Here is a 15,373-nt window from a genome sequence, read left to right as displayed (position 1 = left end):
GGGGGGGGGGGGGGGGGGGGGGGGGGGGGGGAGGCTGGCGGGGGGGGGGGGGGGGGGGGTCTTGTTCTATCATTCTGTCTCTTACTGCCCCGAGACAGGGTCTCTCACTAAAGCTACGGATAGGCTGGTGGCCAGTGAGCCCCAGAGATCCTCCTGTTTCTGGGATTCCAAATTCTGGGGTTATAGGCTCAGCCACACCCAGCTTTTCATGCAGGTGCCAAGGATTTGAACTCAGATCCTTACACCCATGTAGCAAGTGTTCTTATTTACTAGGCTATTCTCCTAGCCCCCGAACAAGCATCTTTAAGATATATTCCTGCATTCCTTTGCTTGAATCCCAGACTTCACACAGCAGACAAGCACTCTACCACAGGGCTCCCTGCAACCCCAATAATCCTCACTTTTTAGTAAAACCACAAGCAGGCTTCCACACACAACCTTCCTTTAGAGATTCTCACTGCCCACTGACGGATGCCCGGGATTCACTGGTGATGGCTGTTTTCCATTTGTGGGGATGAGATCAATGTTTGCCTTTGAAAAGTCCATCCATCTGAGCTTTAAAAATGAGTCCACGTAAGTAAAATATGCTGTGTGCACAGGGCGGTGGACGTGTGACAGACACAGCCAACACTGTGACGGTGCCAAGGGTGGCTGCTATGTGGGGAGCACTGGAAGGGATCGGAGGACAAACCCCTTCTTCTAGCCTGGAGTCAGTGGTGCCAGCAAGGGCACACTCCCCCTTTCAGAATGGGTGACCAGACCCCCACCAGAATAGTCCAAAGAGACTTATGTCCCTTTCTTTAGCTGAACTGGTTACTAAGTCAATGGAACCCGTGGAATTGGAATTTCCCTCTGAATCTCATGCTGGGAGAAGGAAAAGGCTGAATGAGGCCTCGTACCAGCCAGAAAGGCAGAGTCCTGACTGTCAGCGACCAAGCTGGAGACTGCAGCCTAGAGAAAGAAGGGTGGGCCCACACCTAGACGGGTCTCTGGCCTTCCATTTGAACCTAGACCTCCTACCAAATAGCCTAGGGAGTCACTTATTGGTCTCTTTCCCCAATGTGGCCACACAGGGACTACTGAGAGTGGCGGCCAAGCGGTTGTCAGTTGCTGCCAGGGCCCAGGCTCTCACCCGAGCTCAGATAACGAGGCCAGCTAACTTGCTGGGGGAGAATTCTTCATGGAACACGTTTACAGTTGGAAAGAATCTACTTTCCCATCGTCATCCTCCACCAAGCCTTTCTCCAAATGCGTACGCCAGTCCCAGGTATCCGTGAAGGACTGGCTTTAGGACTTCCTCAGAAACTCCAGGGATGCTCAAAGGTGTCGCATGGAATGCTTAGGGCCTGCAGAACACATGCATCCTTCCGTGCCCTCGAAGTCATTTCTCACTGACTTACCCAAGGAAACACAAGGCCGGCGAGTATACAAAATAGCATTGCTCGGGTGACAAGAGCAAGGGAGGGATGTTTGTACACACTAAAGATAAATGTGATTTTTCTGAGTATTTTCTGTAGTTGCCTGAATCTGTGAGTGTGGAGTATGAGGGTTAAGAAGGTCCAGTGCAAGCAAGCACTCTATCATGGAGTCAGATGACTAGCCTCTCTATCTATCTATCTATCTATCTATCTATCTATCTATCTATCTATCTATCTATTGATGTATCTATCTTTGAGACAGGATCTCACTAAAGAGCACAGGGTGGGTCTAAACTTCCTCTGTAGCCCACACAGCCCTTGAACTTGTGATCCTACTGCCTCCAAATGGCTGGGATGACGAGTCTGTACCACTAGGCCCCTCCCATTTTTCTCTTCTGCTCTTCTCCCTTCCTCCCCTTGTGTGCTCAGCCTAACCTTTACACTTTAGACTATTTCTATCTGCAGAGGATAAACATGACCACAGCTTCCTGGGTGAGAGGCTAACATCTCATGGAACTTAAATTCTCAAACCTAAGCAGTTAACGTTGGAGTGACCCATCAGCTCGGCTGCCACCCCTCCCCCCCCCATGGGTTTCCTAACTTTCCCACTCTTGTTATTTTATTTGTGTGGGTATTTTGTTGGCATGTGTATCTGTGTACCACTTGTGTGCCTGAGGAAGCCAAAAAAGGGTGTCAGAGCCCCTGGGACTGGAGTTATGGGTGGTTGCTAGCTGCCATGTGGGTGCTGGGAATCAACCCTGGGCCTTTTAGAAAAGCAGCTAGTTTTTGCTGGTATCACACTGCATTCAGGGTTTTGGCCCCTCCGATCTATGACAGGTGCTCAACTTTTCTGAGGCAGAAAAGAAAGACAGAGAGAATTACAGAGACATGAGAAGGAAAAAGTGTCTCTCACTCTGGAGTCTCGCTGAAGCCCTTTAAGGAGCTGAGAAGCCAGAAATCATAGATGATAGGTAGGTAGTAGGTGGGTGGGTGGATGGGTGGATGGATGGATGGATAAATGGATGGATGGTAGGCCTAATAAGTGACAGATTGATTGCAAATATGATAGACAGACCAATTACAGATATGTTGTTAAATTGGCAATGAACCAGGCATAGGGACTGAGGTATATGCCCTTGGGTAGGGCCTCATTCCCTCCCAGACATCTTCTGTGACTCTCATAAACAAGACTACAATGTTCCTATAGTGAAGGCCTCCTACCTGCCTGTGGCCCACCGTATCAAGTATGACCCTGTCAGGTGCCCTTGGGAACTCAGAGATCTCAATTAGGTTCTTAGCAACACTTTGAAAGCAATATCTTTTAAACCCATCAAAATCTTATACCTGTCCACTATAAAGACCAAGACGGGCATGTGGCTCTCAGAGAAGCCCACACCCAGGCTCTCCAATGTCTTGCTTCCTTCCTAAAAACCTCTCTTCAAAAGCTTACATTAAAATCTCACTTTATAAACCTCAACTCTGCTTCCTGTTGGTTCACCACGAAATTATTCTTCATAATAGAGCTAGAAATCATGGGTTTTCCTAAGCCAAGGCGGGGGGGGGGGGTCTCTGAAGACAGCCCCTCAGACTGTTGCAGTCAATAGTGTGGAGCCGTGTCTCTGTTCCTTCCACTGAGGATGTCTCCCTGTTTTACTGTTGAAGGGTACTTGGTTAGTTTCTGGAATGTTCCCAGACTGGGTTTGTCAGGTGCGAGTCTGTCTCAGTTCACTTTTGTGGTGCTAACAGAACTAGGTAACTTCTGAAAAGAGGTTTAACTGACCTGCGATTCTGAAGCCTGGGTCATTTGAAGAGCGTGGCCCTGTGCTGCCTCAGCTTAAAGGCAGAAGGAAAGTGACTCCCATTCTGCCTGCTGAAGATGTAGTGGATAACATATATGCAGACTCTCTGGGTTCTATTCCCAGTACAAACAAGCAGCTGCCTTGAAAAATCATCATCAAGTGACCCCTCAGAGGCAGCCAGGAGCATCCAGGAATCAGCTGAATCTACAACACCGGGCAAATGAAAACAGCTACCCCTCCCCTGCCAGCTGCTGGTCCCTACAAACGGTACACCTTAGAGCCCCCACTGTGTGAAAGCCCAGCGCCCGGGACTACGCCTGGCACACAGCAGGAGCTCCATGCATTCCTCAAATGATCCAAGAAACCAAGTGATAGATTCAGGGGACATGTCTGAACACTGGGTAGATGGCAAGTCAGGTCTCTGTGCAAGAGGGCTCCAGCGCCAGGCCACGACTCTAACAAATCCTCCTGCCTGAGTCTAGAGGAAAACAGAAAGGGAGGGTGAGTCTAATTTTGCCCTGGAATGTGGCCTTTTCAGTCAGCTGGAGAGGGTGATAAGGAAGTGGCCATGGGAACCGTGGGAATGGGGGAAGCAGACCCCATTCATACAGAGTAGGAGGCGCTAGCTCCAGTGGAATGTGCAGGGTGTGGGGCGCCAGGAAGCAGAATTCCTGAATGAGTGGCTAGGGCTGGGCCTCAGGACCGCAGGCCCCTAGGGAACCTGTGTGGCCAAAGGCAGTGTCTCATCAAAACAGGAAAATCATAGAGGAAAAATGCACATGTAAGCGGACTGGTATTTACAGGGAAGAGCCCCTGCTGTGACCCTGGCAGGGGGACGGAGGGGATGCAGGGCATAGAGGGGAACTTAGGGTCTGCCTCGGTGCCCACCACAACCGGATTGTCTGGTGTGGTGTGTGATGAGCAAACAGGACAGCAATGACGACTCAGAGCCACGTAGGCCATGCCCTGCCCCCAGCCCCTGGATCCTAGGAAGCTGGAAGGGGAAGATTGGACCACAGAAGGGCTCCCTGGGTATGCTTCCGGGCCGCCTACAAATTTCTCTCTGGACAGTTGCCATCTTAAGGGCTTCAGGGACACAAAGGTGCCCCCCCCCCGCCCCGGTCAGGGCTTTGGCCCCAAGTACCCAGCGTGCAGAAGCTTCTACTCTTGGGTAGTGGGAATTATTGCTACCAAGTTCACAGCGTGCTGAAAAGGCTAAGATAAACTTCAACCAGTGCACACACGGCTGGCCCAGCGTGGTCAGCCACTCCTGCTTATGGGCTGGTTGGCACTGTAACACACCATGACCCAGGACTACTGGGCTGAGATGCCTCCAGTCCTCTCTATCCTGAGGTCCTGGGAGACCCAGTCCCTGCATCTGCAACTCTTCAGGGTCCTGTTCCGCCCAGGCAATGGGACAAGACACTTCTGGCCTCTTCCCCTATTCTGGTCCTGGAGAGGGGCACACAGCAGTTGTGTGTGCTGTCCTGTCTTGCCCTCACACAATGCTTGGGGCAAGGGACATCATTGTGAGTCCATTGTTACAGAAGAGAAACCAATTCCATAGTAATGAGGAACCTACCCAACTTCCCACAGTCAGGAAGGGGTAGAGCCCAGGCTGTGACCATTCCCTGCTATGCATGAGTCTGGCCAAGAGTTCAAGATTCATGGGGTAGGGGTCTCCGACCAGAGTCTCTACAAGGAAGTGATGCGAACAGGAAGGCATCTTCCTGAAAGGGCTGGAAAGGAAATACTGCTGCTTCTATTGACTATGGACACTGCAGCAACCTGAACCGCTCCAGAACGTGATTGAGGATTGACCAACTAAATCCACTGCCAATGCCTTGTCCAGCATCAAGCCTCTTAATCTCTGCTCCAGGAAGCAGGCACTGGCCTCCATCCCTTACACAATGAGCAAACTAAAGGCCCGACAGGTTCCCTTGCTCTCCAATGCAAGAGTCAACAGTGCATGAATGAACATACGCCAACGTGACCCTAAAGTCCACTGCCTTGGAGCCCCAACACGACTTTTCAAATAAAGTTTAAACTTCCCAGCTGCAGCACCCCTGCTGTGGCTCTCTGGCCCTTTGCGACACGCATCTAGAGCTGTTGCAAGCCTGGTACTCTTCTAGAATTTCATCTATACAGCACTTCACTCTCCCCTCGGCCCCGAGGAAGAATGCTTTTCCCATGGGTAAGTGGGTGTAGTGAGGTGTGAAGACACAGAGGTGAGCTAGAATTCAGTCTCAGATCTCTGCCCTGTCTCCATGAGGAACAGTCACCCCAAAAGGGCAAGCACACCCTCTGCCATATTTTGGAACTGCGCTCACCCATGCCACCAGACCTTCAGCTCCTTTCCTCCACACCTATGGGGGTCTCCATGCATTTGCTCCTTCCTACCTTCCTCAGGATGACATCTGTTCTAGAACCTTCGATGGCTCCCACTGTCTGATACAGCACGTGCAGGTTCACCTCACCTGTCCCTTACATCCCTCACTGTCACTTCTCCTTCTCCCGAAGCTCACTGGGTACAGACACTACAATGCCATCTCTTCCCCCTTCCCCTTCTAATTCCCACTCCCACTCATTTAGGTATCCCCCACCTCACTATCCCCCTCATACATCTACCACGTGCTTCTCTGCCCATTAAACGCACGTGTTCACCAGCCTTGACTCTCCTTCACCTTCCCAGCTGGGCTCTGCTTCTGGTGAGGCGGGCTCCAGGCTACCTGCTTGGGCCCCGTTGAATGCTCAGCCTGTCCTAGCTTCTCCAGCCTCCCTGCCACCCTCGTCACACTCTCAAGCCCAGTCCCTCGTGGCAGTGGCACGCCATCTGCCCTGGGACCCGGAGATCACTAGGCCAGGCCTTCTGAGGCTGGCGTGCTCAGGCACACTCCTGCCAAGATGCCACGCACTGAGTCACCGGCCCATTGTCTTTTCATTAATTGGCTGGATGCGAGTTACAATTTAATAAGTAACATTTGATGAATTGAAGGTCAAGGTTTTCAAAACATCTCTTGATGTGGAAAATGTGAATCAAAGAGAGATCTTGGCAGACAGACTGGCTGCTGCCAGAGCCAACTGCTGCCCAGCTGATGGGTTGGCGTTGTAGCTGAGCCTGTGCAGGCACCCGCCCCGAGAAGCTACTGCTCGTAGAAAGCTGGTCCTGGCTATGTGACGCACGGAGGGCCCACTCCTTGCCAGGCCGGGGATCGCTTATCTACTGAACTGACCCATTCATAACTATATTTGCCTCCCTACCAGCCTGGAACACCTGCTCCAGACCAAACCAGGTCTGTTGATCATTAAGGTCTCAGAATAAAGATTGTGGGAGAACCTTCTAGAATCCTGAACAAAGTTGAAGCCAAACATCCCTAGAGTTCTCTGGGCATTCTTGTTAAAAAACTTTAAGCCATGAATTCCCAGTTGGAAAGCAAGCCTCACAAGCCTCACTACGGCCTTGGAGATCAGCTTAACATTCAGTCCTCTGCCCGGTCGGAGGCATGTAGTGCTCAGGAGGCTGGTGTCATGTGTGAATGAGCAAACAGGCCAGCAAGGATTAGCTAGGGCTGGGGGTGACTTAGTAGATTGAGTCTGCATTTTTAGTCCAGTCAAGTCACCTGTGCAGAAGTGTAGGGAATGGGGGAGAAGCATGGGAGATGCAGCCACCCCGGAACCAGGGCAGTCAGAGGCAGGTGAGTGCACTCCTCCCACCCCTGCTGCCCTCTGTTCCCACTCACGATGTGCTCTAGTGATCTGGGAAACTGCACTTTATGGGAGGTGGTGGGTGACACAGTGACCTGTAACACTCATAGCAGCCGGCCCCATAGTGGCCTTGTCCGTTATGGGAACGCCCCAGGCAACTTGCAAAGGGTTCATTTCAGGAGCCCTGGTGGCTGAGTGCCCACTGGTCGAGGGACTCCTCGGAAGTGTCCTTATGGGGCACCGAGCAAGTCTGATCCCAGGGCCTGCAGTGATCATTTAAAGGAGGCAGGAAAACATTAGAAGCTACGCTCCTGGGCTTTGGTGACTGTTTCTTAAACTGCTTTTTAGGTAAGTCCCACACGGTCTCATGGCAATGATCAGTGGCTGCATGCTTCTATCACACCAGACACACAAGAGCCTGGCACGGAATTGCCACCCTGAGAGGTGAGTCAGGAAGTTAAAGACAGAGATGTGAAGGAATAAGCCCCAGCAGACAGCAGGGCTGGGGGTCCAGGCCCTGGGGGATCCAGAGTTCATGCTTGTTGCTCTCACTGGCTGCTTAAAACCCAGATACCTGGTAGAGTGCGGTGCCACCCCTCCATGTGGGGCCTGGAGCCCATGGGGGTGCTATTACAAGGGAGGGATTGTTGTTGTTGAGACAGTGTCTAGTGAAGTCCAGGCTGGCCTGAACCCTGCTATATAACCTAGGATGACCTTGAACTCTAACCTTCCCCAATGCTGTGATTACAACCCTTCCCCACCACGTCCAGCTACTGCTTCTGGCTCTTCTGAGACAGGTTCTTATTCTCTAGTCCAGGCTAACCCGGAACTCATTATATGAGACACAGCTAAGCAGATGCCTTTGGCTCTCCACCTCATCTCCGGAACCCTGGAAGTACAGGGGGACATCCAAAGTCAGCCCACACAGCAAGGGGGCTGAGCCAGGACTTGATGCTGCTCTCTGAAGCAAGAGGAGACCCCCGAGGCCAATCGAGTTACTGTAACAGTTGGCACTGTGGCACATTGCGCATTACACGATTTCCGTGTAATTCCTATCTGAGTGACAGCAACTGGACACGCCTGGTGGAAGAGGACATGAAACCCGGGCTCCATGTCCCACCCTGGGAAGCCTCAGAGGTGACACCACTGAGGCACAGATGGGCACAAGTACACGGTCCTACACACGTATGTACACACGTATGTGCACACAGGTATTTCTAGGATATTTGGTGGCTCCCCTTAGAGGTCCCCTCCCTCAGACTGAGCCATGTACCTCTCTTCTCTAGGCCATTATCACAAGGTAATGGGAAAATCCCAAAAGGACAGCTGAACCCACAAGACAAGAGCATCATATAGAAACTTGTATGCAGGTCCAGACACAGAAATAACTGGGTGAACCCATAGTGACCCAGAGCCTTATGCTGACTGTTGGCCACATCAAGACTGAGTGAGTCCCATGTCTTATCAACACTCCACTGTGCCCAGGAGGAAGGCACCATCCTCAGTGAGGCCAAGACAGGGCTGGCACACTCATTCCACAGCTCTGCCACAGTCTTCCGAGTCTTCAGTGCCCCCAGCACTTCCCTAGACCCCAAGGGCCTAAGGATCAAGACAGAGTGGCTCCTGACACTGGAGTCACCGGAGCCTGTACCATCTCCCCCAAGGCCACACGCTCCTTCCATAGAGAGACACACATCTCAACCCTGGTCCAGCTCTCACTGTCCCTTCAGTCGTCCATGCTAGACACTACGTCACCTCTTTGATTTAATATCAGCCGACAAATACCCAGGCCTACAGGCTAATCATGTGCCTAGGGCCACCAGGGCTGCCAGGCCACCAAGGCCATCATGCCTACGTTTCAGAACATCAGAAGCCATCTCCTCTCACTCCCCTGTTCTGCATCTTTTTCTTTCCCACTGCTGCATTTCCAAGCACAGATCTCAAAGGAGAGGCACAAAAAATCAACTCCCAAACCCCAGGTTCGCATTCCCAGCCATCAAATGGCGTTGATAACCGGATGCCTCTGCCACTCCTCTTCAGCTGGTTCGGCTACCAGGAAGTGCACCCGGTCACACTCGGCTCCACTTGGAGTTTCAGATACTTGCACTGGGAACCGCCGGGGGCACCCTTTTGGTCTCCAGCTGGGTTTATGGCCCTGTGGATGGGCTCTCCCAGCATGCCTGAGGACTTAGATTCAGTTCTTAGCGCTGAAGCAGAGCGGGTACTGGGTAAGTCTGTGAAATCACAGCAGCTGACACGCAGAGCACTTACCATGTATCCGGCCCACACATTAATGACCTATGATGTGCATTTGACAAATGAGAAAAATGGGGCACAGCGAGCTTTAGAACCTTGCCTTGGGTCACAGAGCCAAACACTTTTACCCAGAGAGTCTGCCCCAGGCATCCAGGCTCCTCACAACACCATCAATTATGATACCATCCATTTGGTTTCATCCAATGCCAGTTCTGACATTCCAGAGACCCTTGCAGCAACCGAGCCCCCGAATTAACCGCAGGCCTTACTGTCTCAGTCCTGGACCACCCCCAGCCACTACATTTCAGAATTTCCCTACTTTCAGAATGTTAGAGCTCTGCCTGGCTCACCTCAGCCTGTGTCTACTCCCTCTAGATTCTGTCACCTCCATAAGTCAGCCCATTAGGAAGCAAGGGAACTTGGCTCTAAGACTTGACCAGCTGTGTGGCTCTGGGCCAGGCTCTCTACCTCTCTGAGCCTCTGTTTCCTTCTGTTACAAGGAAGTCCGCTTCTCAGGCTGGGGTGAGGGTGGGAAGTGAGGGGTCCTCTCTTTCCTGACCTCCCTTACCCAGATTCTGGGAACATACTGGGTATCTCAAGGGGAGCCTGTATAGACTGAAGGTAGACTGTGGGGCCCGAGTAACTCCAACTTCCCCATTCCTCAGGCCACCATGAGTCCTTTCCTGTGCGCGGACACTCTTAGGAGAAAGCCAGGAACATTTGGGTATAGCCACATGGTGCCAGATCAATCCCAGAGGAGGGAGGTCCCCTCTCACTGTGGGGGCCTCAGGGTTCAGTGCTCTATTATGGATGGGGGTTGTCAGTTTGTCTTCCATCTCCCCTTCTCTTCTACACCAACAGGGCTAGCGGGTGCAGAGTCCAGACCCAGCGCCAGGCCCTCCATGAGTGGGAGGACATGGCTGTGTTCTCAGGTTATGCCTGCCATCAGGTGTTAACTGGAGAGTAGCAGCGCAGTGACCCACAGAGCCTGGTGAGGTAGGGAAGAGCAAGGCACATGCAGGGCAGGCAACCCAAAGGAGCCCACGGACCCGCCTGTGAGAGCTCTTCTAGGGAACAGGCCTAGTTAGCCGCGTCACTGTTAGCTCTCTCTTAGCACCATCTGCTCCTTCCTTTTTTCAGGACTTGCGTGGAAAACGCCCACTCACTCTGTGGCTCCACCCACGCTCCTGGCAGCTAGAATAGCCAGAGGGACAGCAGCTATCCTAGCTCCTCAGAAACCCCAATGAAGCACAGAGGAAGAGAGGGAAGGAGGGAGGGAGGGAGTGAGGGAGGGAAGAAGGGAGGGAGGGAGGAAGGGAGGAAGGAAGGGACATAGTGGGAATTCCAATGCTTCTGGCAGACCAGCAGTATTGTTGGCAGAGTCAGGCATGTGTGTCCATGTTGATGGACAGGGCTGGTAATGTTCTAACTTGGGGTAGACAGACCCCAGAGGAGGGGGTCTGGGAGCTGGGGAGGAACCAAGCATTCCACACTCCAGTTGTATCTGAGTTATCAGACTGACCGTGGAATAGCCACAGGGCCTGGGCTCAGGTAACCTAGTTTTACTCAATAAAGGTCTCGAAGGTCCACTTTCTAATAGAGTACAGCACAAGTATCATCTTCCTAGTCTAAGTTCCAGCCCTTGGCTCTAATTTACAAATTAAGCTATCACATATGTATAGGAAAGTAGTGGGGGGGGGGTTGGCACTATGCCAGCTCAGGTGTGCAGCGGGGGTCGTCTTGGCATGGATCCAGTGGCTGAGGAGGACACTGAAACCTTTAAACAGAGCAGATTCAGCAGGCACATGAACACTGCCGTAGCTGGGTTCATGTGTACACAGTTAATTCTGCTTCTTGGCTTTTATGATGTATGAAGTCAACTTTCATCGGTGAAAGTGTTAGTTTCTTTTTGGGAGGGTAGTTCAAGACAGGCTTTCTCTGTGTAGTCCTGGCTGTCCTGGAACTCGCCCTGTAGACCAGGCTGGCCTTGAACCCAGAGATCCCCTTCCTCTGCCACCTGAGTGCAAGGATTAAAGGTGTGGGACACCGCCACTCCGTGAAAATGTTTGAATCATTTCAAACACTGGCGGACTTAAAGAAATATTGCAGGTAACACATATGTTCAGGAATATGCCCCAAATGACCAAGATGGCAGGAGAGGGGAGAGGCAGACAACACTAGCTGGAGCCACAGGAGCAGAGACAACAGCATCTTTTCTAGGTGCATGGCCGAACCACACCTCCCTACCTGCTCCACACAAGCATGGGAGCAGGCTGGACAGCGGCACATCCTAGCCTACCCCAAAGGCTGTTTCCTACAAACCCTGGAGGAAGGGAACCTGGTCTCTGAGTGTCCAAAGAAGCGGAGCATCCACTCCACTGGGACTTCACATGAGGGGAAAATAAGCTTGTATGTTATGAGGACACCAAGTTTCTTAGGTCCTTTCTTAAAGAAGCTGGCGGACGGATGCAAAGGTGGCATCCCTGAGGTCTCGCCCTTCCCCCCATCTCCAGCAGCCTGGTGTGTGGGTGCCTCCTCTGCAATGGACAGGATATGAGGGGGCCAGGCCCCATGCTGAGGGCATTACAGAGTGCTCACCTGACCCTCACGGCAGTCCAGGAGCGGGCATGAGATATCATTAGGTCCATCTTTCATTGCTGTCACAGAGCAGAGAGAGGTGCAGTGGCACCGTGGTCTGAAGTAGACAGCTAGCCCTATACTGCCCCATGGCCTGCTCAGCACCCAGGGGCCATCACCTTATTATGTGTAAGGCTCTAGGCCAGGTCCCGCTGAGGACAGCGCAAGCCTGATTCTGCCACAGCTTTGGAACCCCACTAGTGTGGAAGTGACAAGGTGGATGTGGCACATGTCACAGAGCTGAGGAGATGGGAGGCCACTATTGTCAAGGCTGTAGAGTGTTAAGGAAGGAACACAGCCCTCCCCCAAAGAATGGGGGGTGGGCTTCCTGGAGGAGGAGGTACTTGAGGTGGGGAGATGATGCCCTACTTGGAGCTTAGCATTACCTTCTAATCCTCAAGAATAAGCTCAGACAATCCCACTACCCTGGCTACAGTAAGGACCTGTAAGAATCCAGGGCAAAAAAGATAATGAAATCCAATGAAAATAAATAACAAACAAATTAACCCCCCCCCAATGGAGAAAAAGCCCACAGAGACAGACAACTTCGCAGCTGAAGTCTACGGCCTCTGCAAAAATCATCAGTGCTAACACTTGAACTCTTCCAGAAAGGAAGGCTGGGAGGAGCCCTTCCTAACACCTTTTACGAGGCTGATGTCACCCTAATACCTAAGCCAAAGGGACGACAGGAGAGCAGATGAATGCCGATGACATAAACATCCTTAAGAAAGTCTCAGCCAGCTGAAACTGCAAGTGAGAACTGATGGACAGGAGGAAGGGGGCTTCACACCTGGGGCTTCACACCTGGCCTGGGAGGCTGGCCTGGCCCTGGCAGCTGATGGGAGGCATCACACCAACGGAGAGGTGAACCACACAATCCTGATACAGAACAAGCTCAGGACAGCATCCACATCTGCCTGCACGCCATCACATCCCACATGATAATAATGGACTAAACCTCTGAACTGTAAGTGAGCCACCACAATTAACCGAGCAAGGCGGCCAAGCATATAACGAAAAGGTGTTTGGCATCAATTAACTGTCAAGGAGATGCAAATCAAAACTCTCTGGTACCGTCTCAGGCTGCCGCTGAACCCAAAAGGTAACAAGTGGGAGGGGAGGCGGAGCGTGGAAGAAAGACAATGCATGCACACAGCTGGGGGATATAGACTGGTGGAGCCATCGTGAAAAATAGGGATCAAACACAGAACAACCCTAGACCCAGCAATCTCTCCTCTAGATGTAAACCCCAAAGAAATGAAACCCCTAAGGGCTACCTGCACCCCCACTGCAGCCTAGTCATTACAGCCAGAACTTGGGGCAGCTGCCACCCGATGGAGAGATATAGAAAACGAGGCTCTTGGGACTAATGGGATATTATTATTCAGCCTTAAAAAGAGGAGATACTGCCTTGTGCCTGAATGGACCTGGAGGACATTCTGCTATGTGGGCTGGGGAGGGGAGGAGAACCTGACATACAGAGAGAAGAGTGGTTACCAGAGTCAGGGTCGGGCGGGAGTTAGGAAGGTGAAAGTCAGCCAATCAAAGCAGAGAATGCCATACACACACTTGGGAGAGGCCAGATAAATACCCCAGGTCGATAATAATAGCACATTGCACGCAGGCTTTTGCTACACAAGGTCATAGCTATTCCTTGTTGTGGCCATGGATTAGACATAGAGGCAACTTGCTTCCAAAGAGACACGTAAAGGAAGCCAGGTCCCCATACGGTGATGCTACAAGGTGGTGGCCCCTTCAAGAGCTGAGGAAGTACAGGTGGGGGTACAGACAGGGGTATGGATGGGGATGTTGTATGATATTCCGATTGCATTCTGACACCCTCGAGAGTGTCAGTAAAATTTGTTTTGAAACAGAGGGCAGAGCTAGCTACTAGCTGACCAAAATTAACAATAGAGGTTTTGGAGGACTGAGGACGGGTAGAGACACCAGAAGTAGTAGGGAGGGCTTAGAGAGGGTCTGGGACCCTTTTGGAGCAAGGAGCAAGAGAGAGGAGGTCACTGGTTGCTTATCATCTGTTTGTCTGATCATTCGGGTTCTGACCCTGATACCTGACTCCTGAGTTTTTATTAATAAAGAATAATTAAATAAACACTTCATTTGGCAAAGCCTATAGCACCCAGTATTCCGAGGAGGTCTCCCATCCAAGTACTAACCAGGCTTGACCCTGCTTAGCTTCTGAGATCGGATGAGATTAGGTGCATCCAGGGTGGTATTGATATTTAAACTTTCATCTGGCGCCCAACATGGGGTGCCAAAATGTACTAGGCTCTTTCTTTGGGCCACCAACCAGCTCCCAAATTATGACACAGAGACTTCTTAATGGTTTTTAATGCTCCGCCTAGCTTAAGCACATTTCTGGCTAGCTCTTTTAACTTAAATTATCCTGTTTCTCTTTATCTGGCTTTTGCCTCAGAAGTTTTTAACCTTTTCTTGCTGTCTTGCTGTCTCTGTGTCTGGCCGGCTGAAGGATGCCTGGCTTCTGGCTCCAGGCAGGTCCCTCAGTCTCTCCTCTTCCTCTTGCTATTATTTCTCTCTCAAGCCTAGATTTCTCCTATTTACTCTCTCTGCCTGGCAGCCCCACCTATCCCTTCCCTTTCCTACCTGGCTATTGGCTACTTAGCTTTTTATTAGACCAATCAGGTACCTTAAGCCCTGGAGAGCCCTTAAGACAGCCATGGTCATGACAGCCATACAAGGCCTGTGCAAAGGCCCCAGCCAGCAGAGACTGAAGTTGCAGCATAAGAACACATGGGCGCCTGCGCGGGAGGTTGAACGCTGATGGAACCAGTTTGGCTCTAGCAAGCACATGCCAGCGTCACTTCCTGAGCTGGGATGACGCTATGTGACAACGGGCAGAGTGCACAGCTGGGACAATGGGCAGCTCTGCCTTATCTACAACTTCTCAAAAACCTAGAGTTACTCCAACATTGAAAGTTCACTTAGCTTTTAAAAATGAGAAGTAAAAATGGCAGAACTAAAACCAAAACCAAGGGGTCAAGGACAGGGGCTTGTCTGCACCCTAGCTCCCAGAACGCCCAGCACACAGCACGCCCGAGTGACCAGTGAACAACACCCCCCACATACACCTGAGTGTTCCAGCCTCTGGAAGGCGCTCTGCAGGTCCACACAGGAAGTCCTGCACCCTCTCTACTGCTCCTCAGCACAGGCTCAATGGTAACTTCCTGCCCAAAGATGCCCACAGTGATAGGAAACAGTCACCCAGGCTTCGCCACTGGCCTACCACTACCACCACCCCCCAGCTTCCATGGCAACAAACCATAAACACAACTAAGTAGATAACAACCAACATTGGGGTTTCTGTGGGATGCCCCTAAGAAAATAAAGTGATAACAACGCACCCTCCAGAATATGATGCTGTTGAGAAAGAGCTCTTACGTCATAGACGTGCATGAAAATCTCGGCTGCGTCACCTGCCACTGTGGCATCATCGTCAAGTGCTGTCCTTTCTCAAGCCAGCAGGGATACAGCTCCTCCCCGGCTGGGAACCAAGGAGATCCATGGCAAGCCTTTGGCTTA

At 51.6% G+C, this 15,373-nt stretch overlaps 1 protein-coding gene and 1 pseudogene across 1 annotated transcript in view; both read right to left on the bottom strand.

Annotated features, from left to right (window-relative positions):
- Ergic1 (endoplasmic reticulum-golgi intermediate compartment 1) overlaps positions 1-15,373 on the bottom strand; it is a 99,837-nt gene that overhangs the window by 75,667 nt on the left and 8,797 nt on the right. The gene's annotated exons all lie outside the window — the stretch shown is intronic.
- On the bottom strand, positions 13,941-14,059 carry LOC126498711 (uncharacterized; annotated as a pseudogene).

This window comes from Alexandromys fortis, unplaced genomic scaffold (genome assembly GCF_014885135.2).
Source record: "Alexandromys fortis isolate MF-2015 unplaced genomic scaffold, M_Fortis_MF-2015_v1.1 scaffold_29, whole genome shotgun sequence".
In the NCBI taxonomy this organism is placed as follows: domain Eukaryota; kingdom Metazoa; phylum Chordata; class Mammalia; order Rodentia; family Cricetidae; genus Alexandromys; species Alexandromys fortis.
The sequence above is the reverse complement of the archived record's forward strand: the minus strand, read 5'-3'. Positions and strand labels throughout refer to the sequence as shown.